The sequence below is a fragment of the Pogoniulus pusillus genome, chromosome 25 (genome assembly GCF_015220805.1).
Source record: "Pogoniulus pusillus isolate bPogPus1 chromosome 25, bPogPus1.pri, whole genome shotgun sequence".
NCBI lineage: Eukaryota > Metazoa > Chordata > Aves > Piciformes > Lybiidae > Pogoniulus > Pogoniulus pusillus.
In genome coordinates, this window is record NC_087288.1 from 10,630,448 (window position 1) to 10,650,526 (window position 20,079).

The 20,079-nt window shown below is 39.2% G+C and overlaps 1 protein-coding gene across 15 annotated transcripts in view; it reads right to left on the reverse strand.

Annotated features, from left to right (window-relative positions):
* Positions 1–20,079, reverse strand: part of BICRAL (BICRA like chromatin remodeling complex associated protein) — a 43,590-nt gene that overhangs the window by 21,478 nt on the left and 2,033 nt on the right. For 2 of the 15 annotated variants that reach the window (XM_064164399.1, XM_064164402.1), the window contains exon 2: positions 19,904–19,976. The exons of 1 other annotated variant lie outside the window; for it this stretch is intronic. The gene's annotated coding sequence lies outside the window, so the exon portion shown is untranslated. Of the gene's footprint in view, positions 1–2,380; positions 2,497–11,083; positions 11,814–12,294; positions 12,593–18,372; positions 18,493–19,903; positions 19,977–20,079 lie in introns of those variants that run through there. 12 more of the 15 variants (XM_064164405.1, XM_064164404.1, XR_010307044.1 and 9 more) reach the window with 12 other exon arrangements.

A 20,079-nucleotide genomic window follows, 5' to 3' on the forward strand; every position in this document is an offset into this window, starting at 1 on the left:
CGGTGGCTTTGAGGATATCTTATCCATGTCTCTAGTGGGATAGTGTAAATAAAACTGAGGCAAACTCTTCTTAGTGGTATGCAGTGAATGAACAAGAGGCAAGGGACACAAATTCAAGCAAACAAACAAACTCTGAGCATAATAAAATACCAGCACAGGACTTCCAGCAAACTTACTGAGTCCTCATCCTTGGAGTTACTCACAACCCAGCCAGACCACATCCCTGATGAGTCTGCTCTGGCTGAGCCTGCTTTGAGTAGGATACTGAAGGAGGTGAACTCCAGACATCACTTCCAACCTTAGCTGTCATGTGATTTGTAACCTCTTTTCTGAAATTTTTCTGTATGGTTTGGATTTGGTGTACACTTTAGGCTTGCTCAAAGTACCCTGTCTCTATACTGCACAGCCACATTTAGATTCTTTTTCCTCCATCTCTTGTGCTTTAGCTCACAGCAAGGGTGAAGCAGGACCAGAGCATACATCACATTAAGAATCCCTCAGCAACGGTCCTCTGAGAGAACTGGAAAACAAAGCATAGCTACAGAGAACTAACTCAATTGTCAATCAAATCAGCATACATGAGGTGATTACTCATCCTAAGAAAAATAATTTCTCCTGGAATTCAGTTTTACTGCTGCTCACCGTTGCTTACAACCACCAGCACGAGCATTGTTCTTGAAATTCAATGCTATGCAAATTAACATTTTATGATGTCATGAAATTTAAATATGAACATGCATTAGTAAGAACAAACTAATATGCAATTTGTATTAAGTGATTAGCACGCTGCACTGTTTCAACTTACAAAAAGGTTTTGTCCTCTAAGAGCTAATCTACCTCTCAAGAGCATGGCTTCAAAAACTCCTGGCTAGCTAGAAGTAAAAATTAACTCTATCAAAAGTCAACATGATCATTATTTTCACACTTCATGCTGTTTCTGAACATCCCATCCCATGTGCCTATGGCAATACTGACATCATTATTTAAAAAAAGGTCTTCACTTTACCAACCCAAATATTCTCCATGCTAAGTGACCACACAGAACTTTCTTCAAACAGTACTCCTTGTGGGTATTAAAACCAATTTGTTAAGTACACTACAGTCTTGAAAACCTCCATAAAGAAGGAAAATAAACTGCATGAAAACACAAATGACAGAAAATCTTAATAGTAATACATAATCTTCACTATTCAGCCCATTGGCTAAACATGCAGTTGGCTTTATTAGGAAGAAGTAGTTTGCTGGCTTTCCTCACTTCACAAATAAAACACAACGAAAATCTACCCAACATACTGTAAACTGCTATCAGTTTACAACAGGAAATAAAACACAAGAAAACAGTTAAATTTTTAATATACACTAAGAATAGCAACTAATCATGATCATCCCCTCCACAAGTGCATCTTCCTATCAAGAGGAGTGTGGTCAGCAGGCCAAGAGAGGTGATTCTACTCCTTTACTCTTGTGAGACCCCACCTCAAATACTGCATCCAGTTCTGGTGTCCCCACATAAGGACACAGAGCTGCTGAAGCAAGTCCAGAGGAGGGCCACAATGATGATCAAAAGGCTACAACACACCTGCTATGAGGATAGGAACTGGGGTTGTTGTGCTAGCCTAGAGAAGACTTGGGTGGAACCTTACAGCTGCCTTTCAGTACCTGAAGGAATCCTACAGGAAGGCTGGAAAGCAACTTTTCATAAGGGGTAGGACAAGAAGGAATGGTTTTAAGCTGATGGAAAGCAGGTTTAGACTGGATCTGAGTTTTTTCAGTATGAGGGCAGAGAGACCCTGGAATAGGCTGCCAAGGAAAGCTGTGGATACCTCCTTCCTGGAGGTAACAAGGCCAGGCCTGATGAGGCTTTAAGCAGTTGGGTCTAACTGAGAGACATCTCTGCTCATACCAGGGAGGGTGGAGTATGTGGTCCTTTCTATGGTTCCTAACAAGTTTTAACAACATTATTGTCATTACTAGCAGAACGAAGAAGAACATTGTGGGTTTGGATGTTTTTGCTTGCTTGTTGGGCTTTTTTTAATGACAACTTACCAAAAAGCTCATCCTTAAAGCCATTACTTACATTATAATTCTATAAAAACTCATTTACACAGCTCATCACCATTCCATTACAGAGCCAAGAATATACCTATCATACACAGTTGCTTCAATCAGCATTCACAACCTAAGGGCCTACATGCTCCTACACTTTGCAAACTGCCAGTAAGCACAGACAGATTACTACCATCTCAATACCTCCACAAATGATGGGTAGGTAGCACTAACATGATAATGCATGTTAAACACCATAGCACAAGCACACAACACACAGAGGTACGTGGTCTGCAAAAAAACAATCAAGTTCACAACTAAGCCACAAACCTACCTGTTCAGACTAAATTCTGTCCTCATTTCACCACACATATCCAAGCTCTACAAGAGCACATATCTGCAGATTTAGATATTTTACACTGATGCAGATTTTCCACGTGGAGTAGCGTCCTGTTCAGGACAGCAAGAGAGGAGGTGCAAAATCAGATTGAGTCCCTGCACACTCAAAAGCAACTGCTCATTCAGTCTACTTAGAAAAGAGGGCAACTTTAGCAGTACATGACCTTGACACAGATGATCACTTAAAAATGTGTCAATAAAAGCAAGCCTATCCTATTAATTTCCTCTAACACTTCTTCTACATCACAAATTATAGTTAAGTTTGCTGCTTTTTGCTGACTATTTTTTTCAGGTTTCCTATACACAACTTACACAAATTCTGTCCTCCTCACTGTTGTTAACATACAAATCTAATAACTGATGTAAGGAAAGACAAAACTGTGTTAAGTCGAGACCTCTACACCACAAGCAGACTTGCAGAATGAGAGTTAAGTAGCCTACATCAGTGACCTCCAAAGTGGGGTGTATGCAAGACAATCCACTGGGGCACAGAAGTTCAATAGTACATGCATGTAATTTGTAAATAAATACACATAAATTGATGGTACATGCTTCAGAATATTGCTACCAATACAGGTTTACAATCAAAACCATGTGGACACCACTAACCTAGATACTTAAAGGTTAACTCACTCCTGGACTCAGAACAGTTGATGGGGGTTGGAGAGAAGGTTCAGATAGTGGACAAGGAGTATAGATGAAGGCTCCAGATGAGACTTGTTCAAGCCATCAGGGCACTCAGGGCCCTTACAAGAACCCACACTAGAAATGGCTGGAGGAAAATACAGCTTGGAAAGATTCACACAACCTTCTGTAGATCTATTACAATGTAGCCTAACAAATACCTGGACATCATCAATACTGCTTTAGTGTGTTGTCTTGGAAAAAAAAAAAAAAAAAAACACACACACACAGAAAAGACCTTTTTATCATAAGCAGGTCAAACTCAGCCTTGCTGGTACATCCAACTAATTTACAAAGGGCAATGCTTCCGAATTAGCCGCCACCCAGCAAAAATATTCCCTGCAATTCCTTATTAGCACATCTTCTACCATTATATTTCATACTCCTGCTACTCCACTGGTGAATCCAGTATGCATTTCAACTTGGGTCACACATACTTGTGGAAGCAGCACTGCCTATCATTTTGGGGACATAACCAGAGTGTTCTACTACACATTTCCAAACACAATATAGGAAAATGTGAAAGTAATGACATTGACAAGGAAATCCCAGATAAGGAGATGGTACCAACACAAATAGCAACTTCACTATGGAATACACTGTCACTATAACAATAACCATCAGAACAAAACAAACAGAAAAAGTTATGGCAATAGTCACTGCAGAAAATGGTATTGTAGTGAACTGAGCCTGCTACATCTTTATGACATTTGAATTCATTATAACCTTTCTGAATAAAATGCAAGGTAACTGCTAGCTCAACACAAGCATTCATTCCTTGTTAAATTACATCAAAGCATCATGGCAGTGTGAAGTGATTCCGCTCTGACTGCAGAAGCAAAATGCCTGGCACTTAAGTCTCTCCCTCACAAACTTCTACCACAACTCCCATTAATTTTCACAGTGCTAAGATTTTGGTGAGTGTGCTTCTGAACTGGGAATTGAAAAACAAGAAGGGAAAAAAAATATGCCATTTTAACACATATTAGGCAAACCTTATAATTTAAGCAGCATACACATCAGGTTGTCAAAGTGCTGGAACTATTGCCTTAGTTACCTTTCAGGTTCCTAAGGAACAGGTAGACTTGGATTCACTGAAAGAAACTTATCTACACAGGAACAACCAGATCTCATTTGCACTCTCTCCAACAGTGGCATGTCAAAAAGGAAAATAAACTCAAACTCTTACTGCCATGTATTGTAAACTTAGATTTCAAGTCCATGCTACTTTTGAACAATGTAATACCTTGCAAAGTGGACAATTTCAGATTCTTGTAGCTAACCCAGAGCGTGCTTTATGAGCAACTTAAGAGCTGCCCACCATGTCAAGGCCTTTATCTTCAAGAAACTGATTTTTACACAGATGGAATACAAAAAACGTAATTTCCTTCTCATTACTGTAAAAAAATATGTGCAGCAGAATAATGACAGGGTAGTCAGGAGGAAAAGAGGTACATACTGAAAAAAAATTACAGATTAAAATTTCACTCTCTGTTTTACTCATGCAAAATACAGACATTAACATCATTATCACATTCAGTCATTTCAGGACAATAGGAGTAAGGAAGCCACAATAGTGGTAAAAATGTGCTTGCAAAACACATGGATTTAACTGCTCACTGGTGAATCATGCTGTGCTTGCATTACTCCACAAGATGCAATTTTTCCTTATTAATTTTTATCTTCAAAAACAATCATCAAAAAGCAACTACTGCACTGTTGCAAAATCTACCAGCACTATTCAGAAGTGAGATGAATAGCAACAAGAAAAGAAATGTGAAAGTGCTACCTTATGAATTGCTAGCTGTGATATTATGCATCTTGAGTTTCCAAAATTGGGCAGGAGATGATCACATAAGAGAACAGGCAGAATCTTTACACAACTGTAAATTATCAGTTCTACATACAGAAGGGCAAACAGAAAAATACACACAACAGCACAACCTACAACAGGCCGTTTAGCCAACTCTTAAATTTTACTTCCCTTTAGTAAACGTCATGGTAGGTCTAAGCAGGCCAAAACAGGCTTACACATGTCCTGGCTTGCCCAGACATGTTTTTCTGCTGTCCTGTTTTAGGGAGAAGCAACAATGGGAAAGAGGACAAAGAACCTGGAGCCACTAAGTCTCAGGACTCTGCCCAGATTTGTTTGCATCCTGTGGTAAACAAGGTACACAAATTTAGCCTGTGACTACCTGTGCAAGGCCTATGATTTTCCCAAGTTTGGGTAAAGCAAGCCTATAGCTTCGCCTAATACGGTCAAGCTTGGCTAACTACCATTCTGATTGGTTATTCTGTGTCCAAAGGCCCATTAGCCTTGGGTTACACTGAATAAAAAGAGATGAGCAAGTAAATGCAACATGCTCTGCCATTGTATTCACACTTGCTTGCTACTGCCTTCTGCTGTTGCTCCCTGCAGTATTCTGTCTTATTGCATCCTGGAAACTCTACTTCCTTGGGTTTACCAGGAATAAGCTCTAAATGCCTCCACACGATTGGCCTGCGTAGCCAGCACACCACCATGCTGAGACTGCACATTGCAAGACACATTGCCTACACCAGAAAGTCTCCTGCCAAGACAGGAAGTCCTGGATACACAGATCATCCAGGACCATGACAGAGATCGTCTCCTTTCCCCAGCACTCTGTGAAGTCTGAGAGGACGCAGAAGTCTCAGTGGCTGACAAGACCAACAGAATTCCCTGAAAGTGTCTGGGTAGTCTGAAGCTGTAGCTAGCCCCAGGAGTTGGGAAATAATTTTTGTAAATACTTAAAAAGCCTCATGTAATTCACCAATTGCCTTTTGCCATAAGGAGAAAAGAGCTCCTTGAGTCCATCTAGTGGACAAGCAGTATACTGACCGCAGGAACCTCCTCTTCCAGTTCAATTAATGTTTACATGTATTTTTGCAAGTTATTTCTAGATCTAGTTATTCCTCTGTATAACATTTCCATGACTGTGCAAAGAACTGACTATTATTAAAATTAATGGTCTGGGATGGTGAGAGTTCAAAATATCAACATTAATAATATTAATTTTTGAAAAATCTAATCTCACATTAATTTCCCTTCATTACAGTACACCACAAACACAGAAAGACTCTTGGTTTTGGCAAATGTAGTAACTTATCAAGCTTCCAAAAACTACAAAGAAATTTTACTATATTAACAGAAAAAAATGTAAACGTGCACTTCAGTTGTTAAGAGTATGTATGACAGTAAAGGTTAATGCAGCTACAGTCAAGCACACCGACTACATATGGGAACTCCCAATGCAGCCACCTAAAATCTGTTTTCCCTCAATCACACATGTTGGGCATCGATTTTTTTATTCAATACACATTTTCTCTGCTGCATCCAGAGTTCCTTTTGGGAACACTAAAATCTTGACAAGACTTTCATCTGGAAAGAGATGTTTTAAACTGCACAGAGGAAATGCAGTGTAGCTTGCAGCCTAGAGAGGTCACAGACACGGTTTGCACAATTGACAATATTTAAACCTGAACAGAGATTTATACTCCTTTCAGTTACTATGTTTGGGGAACCAGTGGAAATTTGAAAACAATTAATTGACAAATGTGTAACTAGCTCAGCAGCACAGTGTAATCCGTATCAACGCCCCCAGACTGAAAAACCTCCCTATTATCAACCTTGGCTTTTCTGAAGCCAATGGAGATTTTGCCACCTCTATCAGTCAGGGGGAGTCCAACGTATTTTCCAAAATCGTTGGAATGTATGTAGTTGACATACCTCAATAAATAAAAGCTCCAACACTAGATTTTTAAATCCCACATTCTGATCAGGCTCACAGTCGAAGTACTCAAGTTCTATCTGATACAAAGCACAAGATCAGCCCTTACAAAAATGATCAGTCTCTCACAATTAAACTCTTCCTCAACTCCCCCTCTCCTTTACCACCTAATACTTTCAGTGGAGAAAAAAAAAGAATTAAAAAAAAAAAGGCTACTATATAAAGTTTTGACAGTAATTTAGACTGAATATTACAACTAAGTTCTTCAGTATGAGAGTGGCGGGATACTGGAATAGGCTGCCCAGACAGGCTGTGGACGTCTCCTCCCTGGGAGTGTTTAAGGCCAAACTGGATGAGGCCTTGAGAAAGGGTCTAGTTGAGGGGCATCCCTGCGCAGGATGGGGAGGTTGGAGTAGATGATCTGCGTTCCCTTCCAACCTAAGCCATTTTATGATTTACCCACCTGCTTTTTCTTTCAGTAAGCATTCCCTTACTCACAAGTTAACACTGGGTGCAGCTCTAACACATTTTAAAATTAGTGGAAGAAAAGAACACAGCAAGAAAACTTAATTGTTTGTGTGATAGTTTTTATTTTATCTAAAGCCTCGGCAGTTCTCAAATAGATCAAAAATAATAGACATGGTAGTTCTTTTTAACAACAGAAGTAGGGACAAATGAACATTTAAAAAACAATAATATACATTCATTTAATGACATGATGATCTTGAAAAAACACCAGTTCAGGTCAGCGTTTATGCATTTATGTTCAACACCAAGGGCTTTACCAATATAGCTTATTCCAGCTTTCAAATTATAACAGTTGAAGGTCTCAATTAAAAATACAGTAGTTTAATCTTGCATCTTTTCCCCTCCTGTAAGAAAGGAAAATACACTTGATTTTGTTCTTTAGCCTCCATGTCCATACTGGGCCAGGTACAGCACCACTTTGGCACATGATGGACCTTATTCCAGCAGAACTACTTAAAGAAATTATGTCAACTTTCTAAGCAGAATGAGCCACGCTAACAAAGTGGCGCTCTCGTCTGGATTACATTTTATTAGAGATGACTGACCTTCATGCTCCCACTGCTGTTATCTACTCTAAAAAGCCCCAGCCATTAGACTTATCACCAGCCTAACACAGTGCTAAAAAGCACAATCACTGACCATTAGAATCCCATTATAAAACATAGCTGCAGTTATGCAGATACAACTTTTCTGGAACTGATGTGGCAGTACACCAGAATACTCTGAAAATATAGCTGGAGTAGAATGAACGTCTAAGTAGCATATGAACACATTCATGCTTGCAAAGCTCCTCAACTCTAGCCTATGGGTTTATGACTGCTGCAAGACTTTACAGACACAGAAAGGGTCCCTAGACAAAAGTGGAAATGAGCCTTACACTAGCAGAACTTTGGGGTTTTTTTCTCTCTGAAAAAAGACACATGGTGGGCACGTAAATGTCTACAATGTAACATGACTATTTTAGCTACAGGAGAAGCAAATCATCTCTGTTAAGGGGCCAGCTATGTACACTAGCCTCACCTGAGGCCACATGTATACTGAGAATACTAACAACTCAAGAACAGGTACAATATACAAAACAAGTGCTGACAGTATGAACGAAATAAAAACACACTTAAAAAATGTGAGTGTCACACTAGTGACTAAGTCAAGATGCACCAACAACAGCACAAGTGTGCTTGTGCACCAACACAGCGAGCTGCTTCTCCACTGTGGCAAACATGTTATGTGACATACAAAGTATTACTTGCAACTACAGAAACAAGGAACATTTACAGTCAGAACCAGCCATATATATGACTTCAAGGGAATAGATCTGTCACACTTAAGGGCTATTTTAACTCAAGATGATAATACATTTCCTTTTAATTCCACCAGGTGAGAGAGTACATAGTCTTTTGGCAAGTATTAATCCCTGAGAAACTACAGACCGGTAATTTTTAATCCCATTTTTGTCATTTCCATCTCATTTTTATCATTTCTTCAGTATTTGCACAAATTAATGAAAAAATTGCACATATTCTGCCAGACTTCCATGCATAATTTTGAATGCATTTTATTGTGTGCTATCACTGGAAAAAAAAAAATCATTATCTTGACCTCAAAACTTTTTTAAAAAAAAAAGTAAAATCATCATTTGAAGAGAGTTAATTTCATCTAATAGGAGGATTTCTGAAATGTGAATATCATACTCTACACTTAATAGATTTTTAAACAAGATTTAGCACATCCATTGTTATAAAAAACTAAAACGTTAACAAGGTTGTTAACGTCTAAAGACCATGAAGGTCTTTAGAAAACAGTCTCTACTCAGGGTTTGTTTTTACTATATGCCAAACAATAAAACCGTGCATTTCACAAGAAATGCCATTTAAAACCCTCAGCCTTAATGTTTTAATTTTGCATTTTCTTCAGTCACAAGCGAGGGTCACGGTATTAAGAACTAAACAAGCATTCCATACTCTTTAGTGATCACAGCATGAGCTGGTCTGACAGCACACTTGCTGTTACTTGACACAGATGTGAACATTAAAATCAAGTCTTGTGACCACTGACCACGTTACACAGAAACGAAAATTTTCTTCAATTAAAAAAACAAATGTAAGGACACCATTTTCAACACTCTTCCCCCAAAAATACAGGCAAGCAAGACAGCAGTAAAGGAAAACTTTAAAAGCATATTTAAGTGGGCTGCCAAATTTGAATCGTCTTGGAGAGGAATTGCTTCCAGTGAGACACACAGAACTGATAAAATCTTGGAAATAAACTAATCTCTCCCTGGAAAAAATCATTAAAAATTACCATGGGAGTAACAGCATAAGTATCCACCAAAAACTTACTTGTACTGCCTAAGTTAAAGGTATTGAACACTCTTCAATGAAGACTGTTTTGCCCTACATGCTACAACAAAACATTTTTAACACGGCAGCTTGTTAATTTTTTTGATCGTTCTACAGAGGATATTCCGCCAAAACTTTTTTTCCTTTTCCTTCTTACACTCTGAATGCAACTATGTCAAGAAACGTGTTAATCAGCTCTGGTGTTTACAGGATTTAAGCTGGGAGCGCAGAGCCCTTTGAACCGAGTCATCATTAGTCACGCTCAAGCCTGGACTGCTGGAGAGAAGGGGGAAGCCTGAGAGGGCAGTGATTCACACCGATTCCAGAGAAGGCCGCGCCCAAACGAATCCACCACCCTCTTTGCTTCCCTCCACACACGCTGCCAAGAACTCTTCCCTTCTCTGCCCAAAGTACACACGACGGAAACCCCTTACACAGTAACTTTAAGAAGGAGGGGAAGGGGGAAAGGCAAGCAGCTTCTAGGACTTCGGGGACAGAATCCCGAGACGGCAACTCCTCGGAAACACAAAAGCGAAACGGCAAATCGGCAACGCCCCACACGGAGCAGCAGAAAGGACATTAAAATGGCGCCCGTGGGGGAGGAGAGTCGAAGTGAAACTGCGCAACAAACGTTGGCAGGAAGCCAGACAGCGCCATCTTCCCCGCTCTCCAGCCACCATTCGCACCTGGCACTGAGCCGCAAGCGCCGGCCGCCGAGCACGGCTGGAACCACCTCCGCAGGACCCTAACCTTGTCTCGCTCGGACTGCTGAGTCCCGCGGAAGAGAGGCGAAGGGAATTGGGGAAAAAAAACAAAGGCCTCCACATTGCTTTCCTTCCCCCGATGATGATTTATTAACAGTTCTAAAAATACACAAAAATGACCTGTATGTTTCGTTTAATTCTCCTCGGTTTTTCACATTACTGCATCTGCTCTCTGCCACGATCCGTAAAATATATTTTGCAATTGATAGCAAAAGCAGATTACACTTAAGCGGCCCCCTCCCCAATAACCCAGTAAATGTGAACTGCGAACATTTTAGGTAATTCACTACCAACTACTGCCTTAAATCACTAGTAAAAACGACACAAAACATATATTCTTTCACAGAAAATAACCTCAGCAACACAAAAGGTTCCAGTTCCCATCCACTACAACAAAGCAAATCCGGCTACTCCAGTGAGAGACGGTTTATTACTTTGAATAAAAAATAGAGGTGTTAAATAGTATGTCTCCAAAAGGAGGGAAAAAATTTAAAAGAAAGGAAAAAAAGCACAATAAACACTGCGGAAACTTGGTCCCAAGAAGACAAAAAAAAGCGCATTAACCCAAACCTACCGCCCGAGCATTTCGCGCACCCACAAAAAGCAGCACCGCATTCCTTGGTTAAAAGCAGGAGGCACGGAGCAATTCAGAGGAAATAAAGAACCAACCAAATCAAATCAAATCTAATAGAGATACCGAAAACGAAGAAACGAGTGAAAAATAAATCCCCAGAAGGTACAAATCTGAGACACAAGCTCAAAGAAATGACAAGATTAGGGTGGTAGCGAGTGGATGGGGAAAAACAAAAAAATCAAGCCAGGACTGAAAAAGGAAAAAAGAAAAGAAAAATCCTTCCCGGCTCCGCAGCCAGGAGAGAAACGAAGTGTCTCCATTTTCCCGACGAGGAGGAAAAGTGTTTTACAGACCACAGAGCTTTAGAGAAAAGCAAAGAAACGAGGGGGGAAAAAAAGAGGGAGGAGATTTGAAAAGATTATTTTTCTTTCTCCCTCGCACTCTATCCCCCTCTCTCCCTCTCACTCTCTCTCTCACACTCACACACAGACACACACTCTCTCTCCCTCCTCTCCTCTTTCCATCCCTCTCTTGATGGCCATCAAGGGGGCGGAAAATAAAAAAAAAAAAAAAAACCTCCAACAACTAATTTTAAACTGGCTCAATCAATGAGTCATTAAAAGAGATTTTTCTTCCCTCCTCTCCAGAATTTGCATGGCATCAGCGAGGGGGGGTGGAAAACAACACAAAACCACCAAACCTCTCCCCTCTCTGCAGCTATCAGCCTGGACCTGAAACCTTATCTCTCCCTTCTACGCCCCCCCACCCCCTCCCGCCTTTATTTTAAGAAACTATTTTTTTTTTAAAGTGCCCTCAGCAGCCACCACCACCAGCCTCGCGGAAAAAAAAAAAATATATATATATATATATATATAGTTCATTTCCATGTGGATCCACATCTGCCCAAACAACAGCCACCCACAAAATATCCCTCTTCTTCTTCCTCGTATCCCCTCTCGCTCGCTCGCTCTCTCTAGATATATATTTATATACATAGCCCCAGAGCCAATAGCTCTCTGGGCTGAAACCTAATATCCTGGTTTTGGCAACTCCTGGTTGTTAATTTGCTCCTCTTTCTTTTCTGTCTGTCTGGAGATAGATTTCCCCCCTCTCTTTTCCCTCCCCGAAGGAAGGGAGGAAGGAGGTTGTGTGTTTTTTTTTTCCTTGAAATTTTTATCACAAAATTATAATACACTCAAAGGGAAACTCACCGTCATGAAAAAGCAGTGCCTTGTCAACGGGGTTTCTTCGCCATCACATCAGGGGCTGGCAGTGTAAGAGAGAGAGAGGGAGAGCGAGAGAGCGAGGGAGGGAGGGGGGAGAGCGAGCGAGGGGGAAAGAGAAAGAGAGCGAGCGGAGAGCAGAGCGGAGCCGAGCCGGGCAGCGCGGTGCAGCACTGTGCACCGCGCCGCGCCAGCGGGGCCCGGCAGCGCAGCTCCGCCGGGAGACAATGCCGCAGACCGGCGCTGGGCACACGCACCGCCGCCCTGACATGATGGGTCCCCCGCGCCAACGCCAGCTTCGTTTCGCCTGTTTTACAGGCAGTCCCTTTAAAAACTTTAGCAGCCTTCCCTCCCTTCCCCCCCTCCCCAGTCTATACGTGCCTGGGCTATTTACTTTCGGTAAAAGTTGGGCTGTGTTTTGGGGTGCACAAGAACAACAACAACAAAACAACAAAACATTTTTTCCCTACTACAACCAGCATTAGCAACTTGGTTCATTTCCTTCGTGTTAAAGTTGTAAACTACTACACACCCAGGGAAAGTCCCAAGAAAAATAAATAAAAAGTCACCTTGAAATACATAATAGCTCTTACAAGCTACAGTATTGTATTTTTAGGTACGGTCTTACCACCCTTGGTGGAAACAAATTACATTAATTTCAGCTTCTTTCGTATTTTGGTTAACCTGAAAACGCTATCTTTGAGTCAAAGCTTATAGCACTGTGAGTTCATTAATAACATTATACTATTTATTTTAGCTAAAACCTAAAAATGTATCCAAAGCTCTCATTTTGGTTGTAAGAAAACTATTTCGATATAAAATAATTAAAGATATTTTTAAAATCTTGATTTAGACAACAAGAGAAGCCTAATTTTTTAAAAGGCAACTAAAAAATTCTTAGCATGTAGAAAGACATGCTTTTAAGACAGAAGAAATGCTTTTTAAATGAGATCTCTGTAACACTCTTTTTCTGCTAACAACCTTAATTCACAAGGACTTGCACACTGTAACCTTTTTGTTTTTTCCTTTGAACAAGTAAGTTTGTTAAAACTCCTAGGAAATAAGGATTTGAAGAATTTAGTAGCACAGTCCTCAATTAGCTTTAGGTTGCAAACCACTAATTACATGAAAATGCTTATGGGCCTTCTTGAAGAAGCTACTCAGATTTTTTACATTTAAATAAAGTCAGCACCTCAACATTGCTTTCAATCAGTATCTATTTATATTAATACATTTTAAGCAATCAACTAACTCATAATATGGGAAACAACAGTTAAGCCTGATTCTTAGCCATGACCAAAGCCAAGACCCACCTGTGATTCTTGCCTGTAGTAGAAAATTTAGGTGAATTTTCCTATCAGGGTTAAATGGAAAGGTTGTGCCATAGAAAACAGCCCTTCACATGAGTCCAAGAGAACCTTTATACAGTCCACATGTATTGCACACAAAAATTCAGCATGGACCTGAACAGCCAGCAAGCACTACATATGAAAGGGCTCTTAGAGCCTGCACTCCTGACACTAGCATTACAGCATCAAAAAGCCCAAACTTAGAAGGTCTGTAACTTCAACAAATGCTTCAAAAGGCCAAACTGCCCTGAATTAAAGCCTACTCAGCATCACTGGCACTAGAGAACATTGCTCAAGTAAGAAACTGTGAGCTGGAGAGACACCACAAGCATTCATCTGACGTAGTTAACAGAAATGAACTTTGCTTCAGAGGTTAGAGGCAGAACATCTGAACATCACTGTATTATTTAACAGTCCTACAGAAACCACGAACAGGAATGCAAAGAAGGAATAGGAGAAAAGGAGGCCAAATGATTTTGAACAGACTCCCCTATAAGAATCACAGGAAAGCCTACATAAATTGTCCATGATTGTGCCATAATCACATTTACTTTCCCTGACGGAGGTTTCAAAGCAGTGTTGGCAGCAGGGACAGTACAAAAGGAGAATGAGAGTTAACATGTATATAGCAAAGCACCCCAAAGCAACCAGATTTCTCCAGGTCTACACAACTCAATGAGTTTAGGAATTAAAACCTTTTGCATTGACACTGTACGGACAAAACCAAACCAGAACACACTACACCTTCTGCAGAAGCAAATATGTATTTGCTATATCTGCTCAGAAGCAAATTTGCCTCAGGTAGAAATAGTCAAAAACACCATGAGTTGGATTTGACTTTATCTATCAGATTGAAGTAAGCACTTAAAATCAATGTAACCTTCACTATTAAGACATTTACATGCAGTCTTCACTTGTAGTGTTATCACTTTCTGGTATACTACACATTTTTCCAAACCACATTTGTAAAGAACCATTGCTTTTAGCCAAGAGATACTCATGCTTTTTGAAAAGGATCACACAGTGTTTATGAACTGCCACTGCCTCAGGAGGCTGCCCCTCTTATCACTGCCTTACTGCATTAGTACAAAAGACCCTAATATGTCAACATTTTGCTACCCTAAGGTTACCTGCCCAGTGCTGTTGTTCTCAACCAGAGTCTCATTCTCCAAACTCCATACAATGCACAATCAGTTGCTGTCTCTCCTTAGCTTCCACAAACACATACATTCGTTTTCTCATTCATTTTCCTGTATTAGCTTCAGGAGGACTACAGGGTGAGTACAAGAAGGAAGGCAAGACCAGTGTCAAAAATGAATAGGAAAAAGTGTTTAGAAGACAGATGTTAGCATAATTCTTAAGTGCAGCTACCAGGAACATTATGTGTGCTCATCACACAACATGCTACTTGGCTATATTTTGACATCAGATGTCAAACTGTGACCATGCTACTTAAGAACTATCACTCGCATAGGTGTGTAAAGACACAAGACATTTGGAGAGAGCTATGTAGCCCTGAAATGACAGATTGTGCAGAAGAGAAAGATACTGAGGAGGAGAAAATAAGGGAGTACAAAGCATCCTCCCCACTCATTCTGTCTCCATTTTTTTCCCAGATAAAGTCACTTTATTCAGCTCATTCTTCCAGGTCTGCATCACAAGGAGATACACAATTGTTTCACAATCATACATTAGTACTGCTAAAGATCAAGCAGCAGTAGATTCATAAGAAATAATTTAAGAGCTATTTGAATTACAGGAATGAATTCCACAGTCATCCCAAGATTGTTCCCTCAATAATTTTGTAACCTAAACTCACTGAATCCTCTCTGAGATATACTGGATAGGAAAGAATTCCATTCACTCCACTGCAGCCCTGCTTCCTAAGAGAGTGCTTCAGCTCTACTGATGGCACTTCTTCCTCCCACACTTCTTTATGTTTGTGTCAGCTCACCAGGCACACTATATACCCAACTACACACTGTTTTATTATTTACTGATTTAGATAAGAATAAATAACTCTAAACTTGAAGACACAAAATCAAATAGCTCATCATTCAAAGGTACAAGCATTAAAAATGTAGAGGTCACAACACTTTAAAAGTCAGGGACTCAAAAAAACTCATGAAGGGAGACAAGGACTTTAACTTGGAATATACATAGAACACAGCAAAGGGGCAGGAGGAGGGAAATCACCTTGATAGCTGTATCAACTGCCAAATTTTGAATAGTTGCCACCAATACTTTGATAACTCACCAGTAAAAATTCCTCAACACAAATTTCAACTTGATGCCATGCCTTACTTACACAGAAGAGTAGTTACAAAACCCGGATCATAACTGCATGACATAAGCTGTATGTTTCCAGTATCCATCATCATACCAAACACAGGACTGTCTAACCACTGTGTCTCTCAAGGTATGATTGTATGGGTAGTACGATGAGGTAACAGAGTGAAACCCAGAACAAGAAATTTACACCAATACCAAAAGAGAGTTTTCTATGACTGAAGACTGGATGAAGGCCAAGGGAGCTATTCTGTGATGAAGTCAAAGACCAGCTTTTGGAGAGCTCTGCTTCTCCAAGACGTGGATCAGATATGCAGAAGTCAATCCAGTAAAACCAGAGAAAATGTGGTGACCAGACCTCCCATCAAAATACATGACAATACAAAATTATGAGTAGAACTGATCAAGAATAATTATAGCATGCTCCAAGCTATTTCAATGGAGTCTCCTATCTTCAGGTAAGACTACCTTAACAAGCAGAATTAAGTTTGAAAGATTACTAGCTCTTGCTTCCAACTTAGAATAACCTTAAAATATTTAGCCACTGAAATATAGTGGAAAAACCACCTCTGGGGACAGAACTTGACTACAGTATCGGAGAAATAATCTTTGACAACTAACTTCACTCAAATTTATATAAGAAATGTAAAATTCAAAACTGTCAGAAATGGGGAGAAGCTTCTGTAATATTCCTAGTTAATTTGGTTAGCATAGATGAATTGAGAAAAACAAAATAGGGATACCAAAATACCCAAGAGTGTGACTAGATGGACCCAAGTTTTTTTAAATAAAGTATTAGTAATTAAAAACAGCAACCAGGCAATGAAGCTAACAAAAGGACCATTCCTAATACAACTGAGCTGCTGTGAATGATTTTTTTCTAATAAATAAATATTAATAGAAGGAACTTAAGCCAAAAAGGAAGCTTAAAATATGAAATAAGACCTTACAGGAACATCAGAAACACAGTGTAAGTTATACCAAAAGTATTCACATTCAGGAAATAAAACCAAACACGCTAAGCCATACTTGAATATGGACAAGGTAAAGTTGGGGGACATAAGGAATACTATGAATAAAGCATCATCCAAGTCACAACTTTTGAGAAAGAATAGTTTTACAGGAGTATTTCTGGGACCCTACTAGAAACCAGATGGGTAAGATTTGGACATGAATAAAAGTTGCTGTAAAGATGAGTCATAATATTATAACTAGAAATATGAATGGAATTTATTCTCTGAGATTTAAAGAACAAATGCTAATTATAGGAAGAGGCAGTCTGTCTTCAAACTGGTAACTGGTAATTTGGTGGGTTTTCTTTAATAAAAGGCAAAAAGAATACAAGTTTTGTTTACCAATTGAACATACCACAGAAGAGCTAACTGAAAATAAGTAAACTTGAATATAATGACTTCAATAAATGGAATATATTTACAATTAAGATTCACAATTCTAAAATGGAAAACACTGATATGTTATTGAACCTAGGTTATACATTAGACTACCTAGTTCAATAACCAGTTTTCTGAAATATCTTTAAATAAACAAATGGGGTGGGGTTGGGTAGAAGTAAAAGCATCTGAAGTCTAAAGACACTGAAAGAAATCTCTTAGGAACTCCAGAACTAATAAAGTAAGATTCTCCCTTTCAAAGGGCAAGTTCATAAAACAGCATCTGTAGCTTCCATACTTCGGTTTTGGAATTTAATGAATGTCAATTAGCAACTTAGGATTCTAAATACCAGTTAGCAGCTAGACCTGGACCACACCTAGGTGCTTTCCTGCTTTTCATCTTTTTTGTTTAGGTTATTTGGGCCTTGCTTTGTAAATCTTGAAATGCCTCTCCTCATGATATGTTATGCTTTCAAGCTGGTTTTGGAAGATAACTCAGTTTTGTAAATATTAATTTCCTTCTCTACTTTTGACATTAGGAAGACCAGGTTCTCAGAAGGAACCAGCTCAGACCTGTTTCGAAACAAGAGCACTGTGACTGGCTGGAATATCATTAGATCATAAGCATTCCCCAGGATTAAATTTCAAAGCTTATGCATTACTCACAGCAATTAAGATGCACCAAGCTAGGTTTTATAGTTTTAGTTCTCTCTAATTAGTGATTTTTAAATACACCTATTTTACATTTTCCTGCCTTTCCATATGGCCAAATAGAACACAGCATTTTAGTCCAAACAAAAGCTTTTTTAAAAAACAATCAGTATGCCAAACATAACATTAAGGGGACTTTTTTTCCCCCAAGAGATAAACACAGAGATATAGTGACTTGACAGTAACTTCTAGTGAAGCCATTCCATCCTGAAAAAACACACAGTGTACAGTATCTTCAATTAATCATAATGCAGCTTACATCTTTAATGCCTGACCAAGGTACCAGAGGAGGTAAAATATGATGGTTGCACAAGCCACTGAAGTACCTGCTTTTTAGCCAGAAGTAACTACATTCATCTGCTAATGTCTTCCAGAAAACTTAATCTAGCAGGCAGAGATCACATCTGTCAGGTAAGTGCTCCATGAAAAACACAGGGGCTGTTCCTTTTCTTGAAAACACAGCTAGAAGACAAAATACTGTTTTGTGTGTGCAACAGTGCAACCCTCTGGAATAAAAAAAATGTGAGTGCTGGCCTGGCGATACAGAATAACTGTATTTACTTCTTTTGCTTGACAGAGTGCAAATCTGCATCTTGAGGTCATGCCATGACTGTGAGGCTTCTTGACTGACACAAACTAGGTCTGGTTGAAGAAATCATTAATCATGAGGGTAGATGACCAGTGAGTGCTGTGCATCTCGCTTTTACTCCCCACTCTTCTTTAAGAAATTAGGGAGTGAGACAGGATCTTAAACGTTCACCTGAGCTATTCAGTACACTTCATTGCAAAAAGCTATGTGTTAAATATTTTGGAGCTATTTTAAAACAGTACAAAGTTTTTCAGGTGCAGAGCAGTCGAGTGCAGACTCTTCAAGATACAGATTTAAACTTGGCATCCTGCCCAATAGAGGTTATTTATATGTATTTCATGGTGCTAGATCCAAAAACACAGGTGTGACCTACAACTTCATGTCAAAACAAATGATACTACAGCTTGAGCAACAGCAAAATGTCTTACTAAAATGACTACTATCTATTTTCAAACTACTCTCTCTGGAACTAAAACACATCTGGGGGTGAGGGGGTAGTATGAAAAAAAAATATAAACACAGGCACAACTATGTACCTTGCTTTTACTCAGTGTTCTCAAAGAGCTAAACTACTTCTTGCAGCTTACCCAAACAAGTCCAAGCCTGAGCTAGAAGGCTTACATTTTATTCAGATGGTTGCTGTTTGGGAAACTGTAAATATTCTGTACTCTGTGGCTTACAATTGAGCACACTAAGCAGCTTTAAAACATAAAAGTTGCTGCCAGCAAAGTCAGGAAAATAACTGTCAGACTTTGCATTATGACAAACCAACTATAAATATAGAAATTAGTATCAATTATACCAAAATCTCAATCTGTAAGTGTGGAAAGTAACTTCAGAATATCAAGGTGAAAGTAACTTCAGAATATCAAGGTGAAAGTAACTTCAGAATATCAAGGTGAAAGTAACTTCAGAATATCAAGGTGAAAGTAACTTCAGAATATCAAGGTGAGAGGAAGAATTTACTGCTCCCTTTTTATTTTTTCTTGATGTTCATACACTTCACCTTCTTGTATCTAGACTTACTTTATTTCTAACCCAAAAAGTCACTTGTTGCCCAGAAGATCCTACTCACAAGTGTATTTCATCCTCATTAATTTAAACATCAAATCACCTCTGGAAAAAAATATCAGAATACCTACTTATCTAAGTGAACAAATTTAATAAAATAGTAATTACTATAATGCAGCATAAAATACTTAACATTTATTTCAAGATGTATATACTAATGTTTTCTTGTAATCTTTTAATATAAAAAGTTATTTTACCTACTACAGTTCATCTGCCAGGTCACATCTGGGCATCAGTACCAAAGCTAGAGTCCAGTAATATTTGTGCATACTGAAAAACAGCAAAAGCATTTTTCTGTCAATATTCTCACGTATGGGATAAGCACGCATTTCACCGCCACCATCTTTATTACCTACACCTTGTGGGAGCATGA